A 17,267-nucleotide genomic window follows, 5' to 3' on the forward strand; every position below is an offset into this window, starting at 1 on the left:
AATAAATTGAAAAATATCAAGCAATTACCACCAAGCACCCTTCTGGTCACGATGGATGTAGAATCACTATACAGCAACATTCCCCATGCAGGTGGCAAAGCTGCATGTGAGAAATTCCTAAAAACATTCACACTGGACCATCAATACTCACCAGAAATCATTACAAAACTAATCTAATTTATTTTAACTCACAACTATTTCCGCTTTAACAATGATATCTATCTACAAATAATGGGCACTGCAATGGGCACCAGGACAGCACCCCAATATGCCAACCTCTTTATGGCTGAGCTGGAAGAGACATTTCTGAATACATACCAGACAAAACCCATAAAATGCTACCGGTACATCGATGACATTTTTATGATTTGGACTGAGGGGGAAGAAACTCAAACAATTTTACAATTCCTTCAATACATACCATCCTACAATCAGATTCAAAATTGACTACTCCCCAGAAAAACTCAATTTTTTGGACACCACAGTCTCAATCAGCAATGGCTATATACAAACATCCATATACAAGAAACCCACAGACAAATGCAGCTACCTCCACAACTCCAGCTTCCACCCTTCACATACAAAATGATCCATTATTTACAGCCAAGCCACAAGATACCACCGTATCTGCTCTGACCCAGGGGACAGAGACAGACACCTTGAAACCCTGACTGCATCCTTCGAACAGAGAGGCTACAACCCCAAAATAATCTCCAAGAATACTGCCTCCTCCCTCAAAACACCCAGGGAAAATCTGCTACAGTACAAAAGGGAAAAAAAGCCACAGACAGAATCCCCCTTATAGTGACATACAACCCAGAGCTTGAAAAATTAAGAAAAATCATAAGCGATCTGCAGCCTCTACTCCAGGAGGATGAATTACTGAAAGAGATATTCCCATCCCCACCAGTGCTGGCCTTCCGACAGCCACCCAACTTAAAACACAGTTAATGTCAACATGAACAGTCTGAATTTTTATGTTTCAAATCATTTTTATTATGGTAATTAGCATGAAGACAAACTAACCAAACATCAGTACACAAGTCCAACATATCCCTCTCATCCTCCCACCCACCCTCCCAATAACCAGTACCGCATATAGTTGAGGGGAAGAACACAAATTCAGCAATCGACTGCATGCTGTGGGAGATAACGTGGTCCAGAATGGAGACCAAATCCGTTGAAACTGAGTTCCCCTAATAGAGGTGATGTCTTGAACCCCCCAAGTGCTCCATGTGCAGCAAAATCATCATTTGGCCATGCCACTGTTGAAGTGAGGGTTTATGTGGAGTAAGCCACTCCAGTAGAATGACCCTCTTAGCCACTATTGTTGCTCTAGAAACAAAGCTCTTCATACCTTAGGGCATTGGTGAATTCAACTGAGGGCAATCAAAGAGGAGTAAAGGATCGAAATGCCAGCACACTTTCCAGAGTTGAGAAACGTGATCACCCTCCAAAAGATAACAAGATGGGGGTAAGCCCAGAACATATGTCCCAATGTTACTCTGGGCATGCCACATTTCATACAGGAGACAGTGGTGGGCAGACCCATATGAAGCGCCCTCCGAGGAGCCACAAAGTCAAAGGGCAAATTTGTATTGTGATTCCCAATGGGAAAGGTTTATGGTCACTCTGCGGAGCAATAAAATGTGAGCCTTGAATGATGCCGTAGACAATGAAATGGATAGGTCTGTGTTCCAAAGGGTGGCTAAGCGGTTGTAATTAAGTTCTGTCATTGTATCCCGAAGGTGCCAATGGTGAAAGGAAAGTGGCACCTTTTGCTGTTTCCCCAGGCTGTATGCAGTAGCGAGTTCCTCTTGAACATCTTCTGTAAGATCTTTACAAGGAAGGCTGGCAACATAATGGTGTAACAGAAGATAGCGGTCAGTTGTTGGCAGTGAAAATTCTTGTTGGAGGGCAGAAAAGGATTTAATGCGTCCCTCTTCCGTCACCACAAGAAGCAAGTAAATCAATAATCTGCTACACCTGTGAAAAGTAGAATAATATTGTCCTGGTGGAAAGGCCGGATTCTTACAGAGGGCTAAAAAAGGAGCTACCTTTGATGAAAAACTATGATGTGTACAAACCCAAAGCCAGACCGCCTTTGCAATGGGAAAAATGGAGGAGTTTTTCAGGACTGGAGGAATTGTACACCTGGCAGTATGGAGGAGGCAAGTAAAGTGAGTGGCAGCAATCAATTGTGTTTCAAGAGCTGTGGCAGATAAGTCATGTGTGGATCGAAACCAGTCATTGATATGTCTCATGCCACTCACTACTGTTAGCTGGTGTAAACTCAATGTGTGAAGTCCCATACTTCACAGGGATCTGCAAAGTGGACACTGGAAGGCGCGCCCTCCATCCCTGCCAAAGAAACCTCGGTAAACATCAGTTTAAACATTTTTCATCGGTACAAATGGTAGCATCTGAAACACGTATAATCATTGAAGAATAATAAACATGCTATAGAGTGAAATGCATCCCAACAGAGATATGGGGAACACACTCCTCGCCTGTATTTGCTGCTAGTTTCTTTAAGCAATTGAATAACGTTCACAGAGTACAGTTAGGTGTATATATTCCCTCAGACTTGTCTAAGTATTTGAGGGGGCCCTATACCCACGCTAAGGGGAAACATCCTTCCCATATTGCCTGAGTGTCCGGGGTCACTGACATTGTCTAGGATATTTGGAGATTGAGTGTATAGCCTGAAAGGTTACCAAACTAGCAAAGCAAAGAAGCAGGGTAAGCAAAGTGTCTCGAGGGTCAGTTAACACCACCAGTAAATCATTCGCAAGTGCAAGGGTTTTAACATTATGGCCTAACAGCTGCAACCCCGGGAGTGCCTCAGTTGTCTTCCGGATGTGTAAGAAGTGCTTCAAAGAAAGCAGAAACAAGGGTGAAAGGGGGTAGCCTTGTTGCATGCCCCGAGAGATAGAGAAAGGAGAAGTGAACGCCCCCGTTAACTAAGATCGAAGCACTGGGAGTCACGTTAAGTGCTTGTAGAGCTTGATAAAAGCCAGCCTCCAAAGCTCATATGGCGCAAAAGTTGAAACAAGTATGTCCAGTCTACATTGTCAAAGGTCTTCTCGGCGTCCAGACTAACAACCAGAGAAGGCGTCTGCATGTGTTGACAGTTAGCGATGGCCAGCAATAAACGATGGACATTATGACCAGACTGACGATTATGCACAAAGCCCAAATGCTCCTATCAAGCGAGGGAGGATCCCCTCCAGACAGTCCGCCAAAACTTTCAAAAGGATTTTAATATCAACTTTAATAAGAGAGATGGGACGATATGAATCCGCCTAGTCTGTGGGCTGTCCCAGCTTGGGAATTAGCAAGATTAAAGCAGAGTTAGCATATAAAGGAAACAAGCCACTGTCTACAATGTCCTGAAATTAATCCAACAAAGGGGCTAGAAACCAGGGGGGGGGGACAGCTTGTAAAACTCTCCCAAAAAAAACATCAGTGTCCAGGTCAGATTGTAATTTCAAAGGTTTAATGACGCCATGCAACTCCCATGCTGATAGAGGTTCCTCTAACAGGTGAAATTCTTCATCAGTCAAATGGAGAAGACCTGCTAATTCTAAATGTTCTTGGATGACAGCAGGATCCAGGGATCAGTTGCCTTGTAAAGCTGGGAAAAACAAGTGGTAAATAAGAGTGCTATATTTTCACTATTATGGATTCTTTCCGAGCATCCTGTAAGATTTCACCACCCGAGATATCCCAGTTTATTCCCGAAGTTTATCCCAGTTTATTCCCAAGCTTCCTTCCGCAGATCATTGAAGACCCATCTTTTCGAAAAGATTTACGGAAAGAACCAAAACACATAAAGTCCACACCTACTGTTCACGAATGCATCACACATTCACCTCTGAACTCTCATTCCTGTAACATCACATCATTCATACCTTCAATCACAGAAAGATATATATCATATGTCTTTATGCCTTTTTATCGCCCTCTAAGCTCCCATTGTTTCCTTCCAATGTTTCAATGTTTATGCTCCAGTGTCACATTCCTTAACGACACTTCAATTGTTTCGCATAATTCTGCAAAATGTAATCCATAACCAATCTGTAACAAATTGTATTTCCAACATTTAACTCATATTGTAAGCCACACTGAACCCGCAAAAAGGTGGGAAAATGTGGGATACAAATGCAATAAATAAATAAATAAATAAATAAATAAAAGTGGTAGAACCGATACTTGGGGCGAGATTTGACTATGTATAATTTACAAGAAATCCCAGCAACAAGAGGACGATCATGTCACATAAGGTCAATAGAGTTTGATCATTGGACAATGAAGAGATTAGCCGGTCACTGAGGTCGAGATAGAAGTGGTCCACTTTTTTCAAATGTGCTGCAGGCACAGCTAGACACTTGGTGCACACTCCGATGACAGGCTGAATGGGAGGCTTTTGTACTGAAAGCGATGACAAAGGAATTTGAAAACAGATACTATTTTGGGTATGAATGGGTAAGTGGGCATAAGTCTTTCCGGACCATGGAGGCCAGCCAGGCATTTTGAATGATGAGAGTCAGGATTGTGGTGAGGGAGTTCCATTCTAACTTTTCTCTTCTGATGAAGCAATTAAGTTTGCACAGGTTGAGAATGGGCTGAAGGTCTTCTGACTTTTGGGGATGAGGAAGAAGTTGTGAGTAGAAATTGACCCTGCTGATGTGCTGGGACCCCTTCCATCATACTAGTCAGAAAGGTCTAGTTCTGCTTGTAAAATCACTATGTGATGATGTGAAAGATGATGGGAGGTCTGTAGCGGACACCTTGGCAGTTCAGTTTGTACCCGGTCAGGATCCATTGATCTGTGGTGATTGCCTGTCAGGCCTTTGAAAGTGAAGAAGATGCCCTTCCAGAGTCGTAGTGTCAAAAGCTAAGGTTGGATTTGGTGGTAGCTGTGTTGGAGGGCGAGGATTACCTATGTTCATGAGGGCATGGCCTCTAAGGTAAAATTATGTATCATATCTGATAATTTTCTTTCCATTAATCATAGCTGATCAATCCATAGACTGGTGGGTTGTGTCCATCTACCAGCAGGTGGAGATAGAGAGCAATCCTTTTGCCTCCCTATATGTGGTCATGTGCTGCCGGAAACTCCTCAGTATGTCGATATCAAAGCTCCATCCGCAGGACTCAGCACTTAGAGAATTACACCCACAAAGGGACACTCTGCCCAGCTCACCACCGCCGAAACGGGGGAGGGACACCACACCCGCCAATGCGGGGGGATCTGGCTTATCCTGCAACCGCAACCGCGGGAGGAGCTGACTGACCCTACCACCGCCAAAGCGGGAGGGGTACAAAGCTGCCCTACAGCCGCACGAAGCGGGAGGAAGCGCCGGCAGAATTTAGGTCTCAATCCAGCCCCGTAAAACGGAGGGGAGAGGAATGCAGCAGCTCACTGTAACACAAAATCGTCTCAACTCCTGAAGAATCCAATTGAAAAAACTTGAACACGAAGTCCTCCTGAATAGGAACTGAAGACTAAACTTGAAACCTGAAATGCAACCAGAATAAAAACAGTACAGATATCTGGGCGGGGCTATGGATTGATCAGCTATGATTAATGGAAAGAAAATTATCAGGTATGATACATAATTTTACCTTCCATATCATCATGCTGATCAATCCATAGACTGGTGGGATGTACCGAAGCAGTACTCACCCAGGGCGGGACATAGAAATCCCTGACCGCAACACTGAAGCTCCAAACCGGGCCTCCGCCCGAGCAGCCACAGTCAAGCGGTAATGCCTGGAGAAGGTATGAGCCGATGCCCAAGTTGCCGCCTTGAAAATCTCTTCCAAGGAGACGGACCTGGCCTCCGCCATCGAGGCCGCCTGAGCTCTAGTGGAGTGAGCCTTCAGCCGGATAGGCGGCACCTTCCCCGCGGCCACATAAGCCGCTGCAATGGCTTCCTTGACCCATCTTGCCACTGTTGGCTTAGCAGCCTGCAGACCCTTACGAGGACCTGCAAACAGGACAAACAGATGATCCGACTTCCAGAAATCATTGGTCACTTCCAAGTTATCTGATGATGACTCGTCTCACATCTAGATATTTGAGAGCAGAGTACTCCTCTGGGTAGTCCTCCCTACGAAAGGATGGGAGACAGAGCTGCTGATTCACATGGAAGCGAGAAACAATTTTGGGCAGGAAGGAAGGCACTGTGCGAATAGACACTCCTGCCTCAGTGAACTGCAGAAAGGGCTCTCGACATGATAGCGCCTGGAGCTCGGAAACTCTTCTGGCTGAAGTGATAGCCACCAAAAAGGCTGCTTTCAACGTCAGGACTTTCAGAGATGCCCTCGACAAGGGTTCAAAAGGCGGCTTCTGCAAGGCTCTTAGCACCAGATTGAGATTCCACGCAGGTACCACTGAGTGCAGAGGAGGGCGCAGGTGATTAACTCCCTTGAGAAAGCGCACCACATCTGGCTGCGAAGCCAGGGAAGCACCCTTCAGGCGGCCCCTGAAGCAAGCCAGAGCCGCTACCTGGACTTTAAGGGAACTGAGCGACAGGCCTTTCTCCAGACCTTCTTGCAGGAACGCCAACACTGAAGAAATTGGAGCAGTGAAAGGAGAAAGTGAGCCTGCCTCACACCACGATGCAAAGGTACACCAAACCCTGGTGTAAGCAGTAGAAGTAGAGCGCTTCCTCGCTCTCAGCATAGTGGCGATGACCTTGTCTGAGAAGCCTTTCTTCCTCAGACACTGCCGCTCAATAGCCAGGCCGTAAGACCAAAGTGGGAGGGATCCTCCATCACCACGGGACCCTGATGCAACAGGCCCTGCTCCGCTGGCAGTCGCAGAGGTCCGTCCACTGAGAGCCTGATCAAGTCCGCATACCAGGGACGTCTGGGCCAGTCCGGACCCACCAGGATTACCCGGCCCGGATGCTTTGCCACCCGGTCTAGCACCCTGCCCAACATGGGCCAGAGCGGGAACACATATAGAAGCTCCTGTGTCGGCCACTGTTGGAGAAGAGCATCTACTCCCAAAGATCGAGGGTCCCGTCCTCTGCTGAAAAAGCGCGGCACTTGGCAATTGGCCGATGACGCCATCAGATCTAGGCTCGGCTGGCCCCAGCGCTTCGTGATGTCCAAGAACGCCTGAGCCGATAGCTGCCACTCTCCGGGATCCAAGGTATGGCGATTGAGAAAGTCCGCCTGGACATTCATGACTCCAGCAATGTGGGCCGCCGACAGCTGTTCCAGGTTCGCTTCCGCCCACTGGCATAGATTCATGGCCTCCTTGGCTAGAGGGGCGCTCTTGGTACCTCCCTGGCGATTGACATAGGCCACAGCCGTGGCATTGTCCGACAGGACCCGTACTGGCTTCAACGCCAGTACCGGGAGAAACTCGAAAAGCGCCAACCGAATGGCTCTGAGTTCCAGGAGGTTGATAGACCACTTTGCCTCTGCAGGAGACCAGAGCCCCTGCGCTGTCCTTCCCAAGCAATGGGCTCCCCAGCCCGTCAAAGAGGCGTCCGTCGTGACGACAACCCACTCCGGGGTCAAAAGAGGCATCCCTGCGGACAAGTTGTCTGTCTGTCATCAGCCACCACGCCCTCGCCCTCCGACGCCATAAGCCACGTGGAGACCGAACGGGGAACCCCCTGCCCGCTATAAAAAGGTAAAATTACCTGCTTCTCGCTCCGAGCTGTAACGAACTGGTGTCCCAGTGAGCAGCTGCAATAAACATTGAAATAAACGTTGAAATAAACGCCCTTAAGGACGTCCCAATTTTTTTTTTTTTAAACGGAGCCAGCGGGAGGGGGGAGAAAAGGAGGGACCTGGCACCACCAGGTTTGCACTTGCTCAAGAAGAGCCCTCAACCCCAGGTACTCAACAAAACCTAAAAATTAGGCTTGGAGACCTAGCCAGAGCTGCTGCTGTGTGTGACCACCACCTGCTGAGATAGAGAACATACTGAGGAGTTTCCGGCAGCACATGACCACATATAGGGAGGCAAAAGGATTGCTCTCTATCTCCACCTGCTGGTAGATGGACACAACCCACCAGTCTATGGATTGATCAGCATGATGATATGGAAATATAGGGTTGCTGGCTCCAACATTGAGAGAGTGATCTGCAGTATGGCTGGAAATATCTATGAGGGTAGAACTGCTGGAATAATTCACTTCTGTAGGGGTTTTGTGTAGTTTTTCTATACTGTGAGGATTGATCATCTGGCTGAGAGGACAGTTCGCGGAGCATGAAACAGTTCTCCTTGATTTGTGATACTGCATCTTCGTCTCCAAAAAGGCTATTACCCAGACAAGGAGAATCTGCTAGATGATCAAGTACATAGTTTCAGAGTCCAGATGCCCAACCAGGCCATGTGGCAAGCACTGCTAGCCACAGCTGCTGTTCTGAATGCAGCATTGTAGGCATTGCTAAGTACAGCATAGGTTTGGTAGGTGGTCTCCTGAAGTGCTAATAATAGGGCAAAGAAGGGTTCCTGCATGCTATGCTCTATTGCTGATGAAGCTTCATCAAGCTGCTGGAGGATCAAGTGCTAGTAACAGAGAATCTGCAGTTGATATACATGGATTTTGAGTGTCAGCGTGCTGCCTTGGTAGCCTCTCCGGACCACCGAGTCAAGTCCATCCTGATGGTAGTTCATCTGAGGTCTGGATGACTTGGATTTCTTAGACTGCCTTGGTAACCATGGACTGGTGTGGTAAACTGTGCTTGGGTGCGACCAGGTGCACTGTGTACCTTATTTGAGTTCTAGTCATCACATGGTTGTAGCTATAAGAGGCAATTGCCATATGGATAGCTGCAGATCTTGCAGGAGCTGGTAGACAGGTAGTGCTATGATACTCCTTCAAGGCACTGCACAATTTAAAGGACAGACTAAGTCGTGCCTAAGTGTTTGAGTGGGGGAAAACTGTAGTGCCTTAGAAAGTATTTGGAAAAAAATGCAACTAGGAATAATCCTTGGGTTGTCCCTGCAGTGGTGCCTCTCCTGAGGGTGGCAAGGTGGAATCCTCCTCAGGAGCCCAGTGCACAATATCCTGTTATTCGTGGGTGTCTCCCTCCTAATAATGTGTGGATGCTGGGGACCAAAGTGCTTCCCAAACAGTAGAAAATGACTCTGAAAACACAGGGAGACTGTTGTGGCGGCCAGTGGTTGTGGTGCTGGCTGAGTGGCTGCTGACTGCTGAAGGAAGCTAGGAATATCAGTTGCAAATTTTGGAAGTAACTAAGAACACTGCACTGTTGTTAGAAGATATCAGATGCTAGGAAAGTGGGATGGGTGAGGTGGGGCATACCTGCCACTCTACTGTGTTTGGTGATGAGAGCTATTGGTGAGGGGGGGGGGGGATGCCCCCATTTTACAGCCTCGGAGGTCAGAGGGGAACAGCAGTATCTTCTCTGTGGCTATGTATTTTGTGACCAATACTTAATTTAGAGCCTTTACTTACACTGTCTCTTTTACCACCCAACTTTGAGGGCCTGCGGGTTGCCGCAGACTGGGCAGCCTTATGGGTGGAGGAAAAAGTTTGCTGGATTTATTTTTGTCAGCTTTCAGTCAGAGGACATCATTGTCAAGTTGGGACTGCACCTCTCTGGCATGTGCAGGAGGCCTCACCAGCACAGGCATGGGTGGAGCGGAGTGTTGGTCAGACCTGTGCTCGTAGAGGCAAGGCATTCAAATGGCTTGATAAATCAAGGCCATGGAAGATCGGGCTGACCGAGAGATGCTGGTAGCTGTGTCTCTCTCCCCGGAGGTAGTATTGGGCCCCAGGGAGGGTGACAAAGATGGTGCTCAAGGCCCGAGGACTCCATGGTCTGTATGAGAGTGAGTACTGGAACCATCCGACAGTGCTACCCAATAACACAAGAGTTTACCTTGGGTGGGTTTGGAGTTTTTGTGTTTGTTATTAATTCATTTGTGCTTCGGTGTGTGATCCCATTGACAGGAGAGGGGATAGCCGTGGCTGTCTTAGTGAGCAGATGAGGTAAACTAATCTCATGATTCCTCTAATGTGGGAAACCCTGCACATGACCAGGATGTTCTCAACCTTGTCTCCAGTGGGGGGGGGGGGGGGGGGGGGGGAGTTCTGGCACATCAGCTCTGACGATGTCATCACCAACTAGTGTGCCTGCATCTCACCTGCTTGTCTGTGGAGAATATTAGAGTACTTAAACACCTGCTAAAGCTTTTAGAAACAATGAAAAATATATGTGTTTTGATTATGTTTTCTTTTGGCTATTTTTTGTTTGTTTCTCTTGTATTTACTTTGCAGTACTCTCCCTTTCCTTTCAACTCATTTGCTTCATTTAAGATTGCATTACATTACATGCAATAAAAAAAACAAATTCAAAATAAAAAATAAAACAGTACAAAATCATATCAATTAAAATTAAACCTCACTCACACAATCAGCTTCAAAACCCAATAAGCCATACCTCCAGCTTTTCCTGAAAAAAAGAATGGTGATCCAAAGTCACAATCGGCCACAAGCCCATCTCTCTGTGCAAACCAATCCCCTTTACATCATCTCTCTCCTCCTCTCCTGGCTTCTTCTCACTGACTCCCTCTCTCTAGGTTCTGCCAATGACAACCACAACCCTATCATGGCAACTGCCACCTTGATTCCCTCTCCCCAGGCCACCAAAAGTGGCCACTGTTAATGCAATTCCCTCACCCAGGATCCCACTAACAATGACACCTGCCACTTCGATTCCCTCGCCCCAGTTCTCACCAACTGCAGCTTATACAATAACTTCTCCCTCCTTCTCCACATCTATCCAGCATCAGGCCCCAGAACGGGCTCCAATGTTTCCAACCCAGAGTTAAAACTTGTTTCAGCAATAAAGCTTCAGTGTTAGTATGAGACAACAATTTTTGTGGCTCCACTTACTCTGGTCGCCTCTCTCAATGATTATTTCAAATAAGTTCATGGTGTGTTGTCAGGAAGGCACAAAGATACAAAAATTCTGTTATGTCCTCTTTTTCAAAACCAGAAACATAGCTCTTTATATGCTTATCAACATTAAGCCAAAATTTTCCAAAAAATAACAAAAGTTTTGACAGAGAGACAGATAGATTGTGACTAAGTGAGCAGGTAGAATTCTGGCAGAAAACTCTTGCACCATTCCTTGAAGATATCATGCCTAAATTTAAATTATTTCACCTTGATGAGCATGCACTGGTAAACAACCATCCTTGTGCCCCTCATACAGCTGGGGAGGAATTTCCACTTACCTATCACTCCGAAGTACCAGCTCCTCCATCCCTTCCCTAGCAGCTGCTGCTCCAATCCCACTGCACCATACCGACAGCCCGGACAGACAGAGGCCAACCAGGAACCACCCACTACAGAGTCAGTGGTCCCAGTCTCAAGGAATTATGCTCTCCAGCAGAAGACTGGAAAGAAAGATCACTAGCTGTGTGCAAACACAGGATGCTTCCCTTTTCCATAGGGTTTTGGGTACCAGGTTATAAGCAGATACTGCCATGTCCCCTCTTTCCTGTGGAAATCTTGGTATATTGACCCCTTCACATCTGAACTGCTCCCTTCCTCTCTGGCCTGGTATTCCTCTTCTTCCAAAGCTCCTTACCTATGGGTCTTCAAACCCCCAATGTTACCTAAGTGGTACAACACCCTACTTGTATTGACCCCCCCTTCCCAAACCAATCTCTCTTCCCCAAGACTAGATGACACGGGAGGATTTTAGCACCAATGAAAGTGAAAGACTGATGGCTCTGGTCAGAGACAGTGTGGGCAGGTGCAAGGCAAGCTTTCATCCACACACAAGCATCTTGGCTCAGCCCTGCAAAATCTCTGGCCCTTTCCAGAGCAAAGATGGACAAATCTAACATAACAGGGTCAAATTAGGTGATGGCTTCAATATTATGCAGAAGCTGAGTTCTCTTCTTATACAGACACACGACATAATATCCACAAACAAAAATTGTTCTCCTGTACCCAATCTATCCTCAACAACATCCTCTCCTGCAGGGGTACATATCTTAACAGTCTCTGGAAATCCCTGCCACTCATTGTTTGCAGGACTGTACCACCACCTAACCTTCTCCCTGCAGGCCACTGTCCTCTTCATAGCTCTCCAATCTCTCCTCTCTCCCGTCCCCCTCCTCCACAAGGAAGCTCACCTAACCCACCTTCTTGAAATCCACGCCCTGTCTTCCTAAGGGCTCGTCCTTTAACAGTTCCCTTGGCATCCTTTCTTTCAAACCTTATTGTCCCATCTTTGTCCAGGAAGCCCCTTTCATGATAGATCCATCCACTTCCCAAACCACCATGGCCCTTCTCCTTGTGTACATAGAACTCTCTAGCTCTCCGAGGATCTTTCTCCCTGCGAACCCAAACCTCCCGGGAACCTTGGTAAACTTCCTCCCACTGTCTCTGGGACCATCCATGCCCTGTCCTACTAGGGTCCTTCTTCCTGCAGACCCATATCTCTTCTGTATCACTGACTCCCTGATCTCCCATCCTATGAACCCTGGGGTCAACAGTCCCCTGTAACCGTTTTGCCCATTTCCTGTGCACCCAAATTTCACCAGATTCCAAAGGGTCTTTTACCTCTTCCTTGAGCTTCCTAGCTCTATGGTCCCTTTCTCTTTGCACCCATACCACTTCTGCCATCAGTGGTTCCTGACTCTCCTCTTTGCAAGTCCCATGGACCCCCAAATCCTGTGTTCCCTTTCCATCAAGGTCCCTCTTTTCACTTTCAATTGACAAACTCCTCATTGGTCCCATGTGAATTTCATCCCAGCTCCATTTGCTCCTAGATCTCTGCACACCACCCTTCCTTTGTTTTAGTGGGTTGATGGCCACTAAACTACCTGTAGACCCACTTCTTTCTGAATCTGCAATATTCCTACCCGCTCTTCTCACACAATCATTCTTCTCAGACCTTCCTAAATCCATGCCACCCACATCAGATCCTTTCTTCTCTGAGATTTCCAAGTCACTTGTATTCATAACACATTTAGGTTTCACCTCTGGTTTCCTTTCTAAATCCAAAGCTTTCACAGTTACTCTGTTCCCCAGTATCTTAATGTCTATCTCCTCCTTAGAATCACTCGCATCCATCAATCCTAGGACCTCCTTCCTCTTATCTCCAGCTTCAGTCTTCTCTGTGTATACAATATCCTTGTACACTGGATCTAATGCCCCCCCATCCAAAACCTTGCATCTCAAATCTCCACACATATCTGTGTTGGGATTCATGTACCCTGAATCTCCGCAGTACGCAACACTCTCAGTCATTATGCACTCCAAAACACTACAACACTCAATACTGTCAGAGACTGTACATTCCAAATTTCCACAACAAACTATACTCTCTAGGTTCATGCATCCCAAATCATCATATGCATCACCCTCAGGCCTGACACATCCTACCTCACCAAAACATACGCTATTCTTAGGTAGCATACACCCCAGGTCTTCACAACACACCCCACTGAGAGTCAAGCACCCCCCATTTCTGCTCACATCCCCATTGAGGGTTGAGTACCCCCCATGTCTGCTCACATCCCCACTGAAGGTCGGGCACCCGCCATGTCTGCTCACATCTCCACTGAAGGTCGGGCACCCCCCATGTCTGCTCACATCTCCACTGAGAGTCGGGCACCCCCCATGTCTGCTCACATCCCCACTGAGAGTTGGGCACCCCCGTCTGCTCACATCCCCACTGAGGGTCGAGCTCCCCCCACGTCTGCTCACATCTCCACTGAGGGTCGAGCTCCCCCCACGTCTGCTCACATCCCCACTGAGGGTCGAGCTCCCCCCACATCTGCTCACATCCCCACTGAGGGTCGAGCACCCCCCATGTCTGCTCATATCCCCACTGAGGGTCAAGCCCCCATTTCTGCTCACATCCCCATTGAGGGTCGAGCACCCCCCATTTCTGTTCAAATCCCTATCGAGGCTCACACATCCCATGTCTCCATAATGCACACCACTCCTTGAGACCATGTTCCTTGAATTGGTATAATACATAGTCCCTTCTGGGCTCATATACACCAAGTCTCCACAGACTCTCACCTCAAGGGTCATACAGACACCTCTCTCTGGAGTTTTGCAATCCATATACGGAAACTCACTGTTCTTCAAATTCTTTGTATTCCTGTGCTCAAAATCTTTATATGATCTTGTCTCAGGGCTTCTACACCCCATATCATCACAAATCTCCTTCCAAGGAAATGTACATCCCATGCCTTTAATTGTGCCTACTTTCATATTCTTATGGTCCCTAAATTCCCCTTCTCTTATCCCTACAGCTTCCTTTATTGAAGACTCAAAATTACTACTTACTGCCTCTCCACGCCTTACATTCTGCAAATCCCTGCACTCAACATCTCTGGGCTCTAAATTGCCAGCATGTCCAATGCTTCCACCATTAACCTCTTCTAAGATCTCATTCACAGCCTCTCCAACATCGTTAGGGACAAAACACCTTGTTCCTTCCATTACTACACTAACATGGTGCACATAACCTGTGTTTTCCAAAGGAAAACTCTTAAGATGTTTGCTTCCTATATCATCTGCCCCTGCATTCTCAGAGTCTCCACTTTGCATAAAACCCCTCTTTCTTCCCTCAGGGCTCCCCGTATTCTCGGTCTCCACTAACTCTAGGCGCTCTTCCCCATACTTACAATACTCTGTCTTATTAGGGCAATTCCCTGAAATCTTCACTGATTCTAAAGATTCACTCTTAGCTTCTTTCAAGACCTTATAAGTCCTTTCAATCGGTGCCCCTACAAAAGCTTTTACATCTTTAGTACCTGCCATTGTACTACTTATATTTCCATTTCCTTTCTCCCCAGTATCTACAACAGCAGAGCGCTCTATAATTTCTTTTCTGGGGGATAGACACACTGTTCCTCTACTTCTTAAACCTTCATAGCCCTCTATCTCTATGGCTTTCGAGCCCTCTGTGCCAATCGGCACCAGGTCCTTAGGGTTCCTACAGTCCATTTCTGTGGATCCTGTACAATCGGGGAGCAAGCATGCCATGCCTCCTTTTCCTACGCCCCATGAACCTCCAGTTCCAAGCATTTCGATGCTCTCCACACTCTCCACCCCAAAGCCCTTATTCATTCCAGACACTATGCATCCCATGCCCACGAGCTTTCTGTGCTCTACTCCTCCCGTGCTTCTTTTGAAGAGTCCTCTCTCCCCTTCGGAGGTCCTCGACTCCAAGCTCCCTTCACCCTTGCGTTCCTCTGACCCCACCTCTCTCCAGGGACCCCCTGGCACCGGGCTCTTCTCGTCCTCCTCACCCCCAAGCCCTTCTGTCTCCACTCCTTTTGATGCCTCTCTCTTCTGTCCCCGGGGGGCCCTCCACTCCAATCCTCCCCCTTCTACCTCTCCCGGCTCCGGACCCCCTTCACCTCTGGACCCCGGCTCACGCTCCCTCCTCGCCTCTCCCTCGGGCCCCCGCGGGTCCGGCATCCCCCGCCCCGGAGCCGGCGCCGCTCACCTCTCAGCACACTGCGCCCCGGCGCCCCCCGCGCAAATACACAGTCTGCACCACCGCTGCTGCCGCCTCCTCCTCCCTCTCGACAAACTTCCGCTTCCGCAGCCTTCCGCGCCTGCGCATTGTAAGACTCCACCTACCCAGACACTTCTCCAGCCTGCCCCCACGCCCATAACGAGCTCTGATAGGACTTCAAACCGAATTCACTCGTCATGTGGCGCCGTCCCTCACCATTAGTCCGTCCCCCAGTGTTTGGTTGGTCTCCTTGGTCCATACCAAACATTTTCAAGGGTGGGGGAATAGGCTAGAAGAAATTATCTCGGTGATGCCATACTGTAAAAATCGACTCCAGCCGACCAGTGCCTGCAAATATTCCTTCAGTTTCCGTGACGATTTCAGCCGAAGTGAGTTTATGTACCTTTCGCTTAGTGAGCACAAAGGCGGTGTGCTGGTTCTCCCCCTGTGGCCTAATGGAAACATCCTGTCTAGACGTCAGCTGACCGACCCTCGGGTTTACTTAAGGTAAAAGAAGGCAGCAGGAGAAGTGGGGGCCGGGGGGACAGAGTTTGGGTGGGTTGCAGAAATGTGGTTCTATTTGAGGGTCATAGCTGCCATCTTGAATTGTGATAGAGAATATTTATATTTTATTTAAGGTTGTGGTACGTGAATTTCATAATAATAATAATAAAGCGAAACAATTCTTGCAATGCTGATTCCTAAATCCTTATGGAAAACAACACTGACTGAGTCTGACGTTCGGACCAGGACCAGTGTCTCATACAATATAAATGTACAGATTTCCTCATTGAAAGATTAACAATCTGTTGACACTCACCTTAAGTACCTTTCCTTTATTTTCCAGTTCAAGCAATGTTGTGTTGATATCTGACTTTTTTTTTCTACAATGAAAGCAGTGGTTGCTAGTCTTGAAGGTACAAAAATAAAATTACCAAAAAATATCCCAACCCCCAAACCCTCTAAGGTGCTGTTTTTTATTGGACTAAATACATTTCTTAAATAGCTTTCTGGAGCGGGAGCAGGATATTTAGGTGCTGCCTTTTAGGCCCAATTCTCCCACTTTTACTCCTAGCATGAGTTCTTTTCTGTCCAGCACCTTAGCTGTACTTCCTTCTCACTTCTCCCCAACAGTGCCGCTGCCTCTATGGCAACCTGAACACAATGAAGACACTCACAACACTGGGGGTGTGCATCACTCATAGAGCTACACTCCACACCACCATAGATGAGCAACTTCACCTAACCAGACTCCTGCATTCTTGATGGATACAAAGCTAAGGTACCTTTCTTTTCAATACTGAGGCTGTGCTTCACCCACTATGAACTTGGGAGCTCAGGTCCCAGGTTCTGTTAACAGCCTAAGTCAAAGAGTCTCCTTAAGAGGTTGTCACCTCTGCCCTGAGCCTCCACTCCCAGACTCCTGTACCACCTGGTGCGTAGTCCTATCATAAAAGCCACATTAGGCTTTGTGTGATCACACAAGCCAGGAACATTCAGGAAATTATGGCAAAATACTTCCCTATGCAGGTTAGGACAATGCTTCCTAATCCTTTTGCAGCTGTGACCCACGATTGCAGCCAGGAAAAAAAAACATTGTGTGACCCCCTTGATGTATAATAATGATATACCCATGGACAACCCACCTGGGTCATGACTCCATTTGGGGGTCCCAAATCACAGTTTGGGAAATTCTGGGCTAGGATATCTCTGGTCCAGCTAGAGTTTCAACACCCTAGCAACAAGACTTCAAGTGTAACACTAGT

General features: G+C 47.4%; 1 protein-coding gene across 2 annotated transcripts in view; it reads right to left on the reverse strand.

The window, feature by feature from the left end:
• The window catches only part of FKBP2 (FKBP prolyl isomerase 2), a 69,750-nt gene extending 54,169 nt beyond the window's left edge, over positions 1-15,581 (reverse strand). Inside the window, exon 1 of one of the 2 annotated variants that reach the window (XM_030218640.1) lies at positions 11,243-11,404. The gene's annotated coding sequence lies outside the window, so the exon portion shown is untranslated. Of the gene's footprint in view, positions 1-11,242; positions 11,405-15,489 lie in introns of those variants that run through there. The other variant, XM_030218639.1, reaches the window with a different exon arrangement.
• Positions 15,582-17,267: the final 1,686 nt, after the last annotated feature.

This window comes from Microcaecilia unicolor, chromosome 11, assembly GCF_901765095.1.
Source record: "Microcaecilia unicolor chromosome 11, aMicUni1.1, whole genome shotgun sequence".
Taxonomy (NCBI): Eukaryota; Metazoa; Chordata; class Amphibia; order Gymnophiona; family Siphonopidae; genus Microcaecilia; species Microcaecilia unicolor.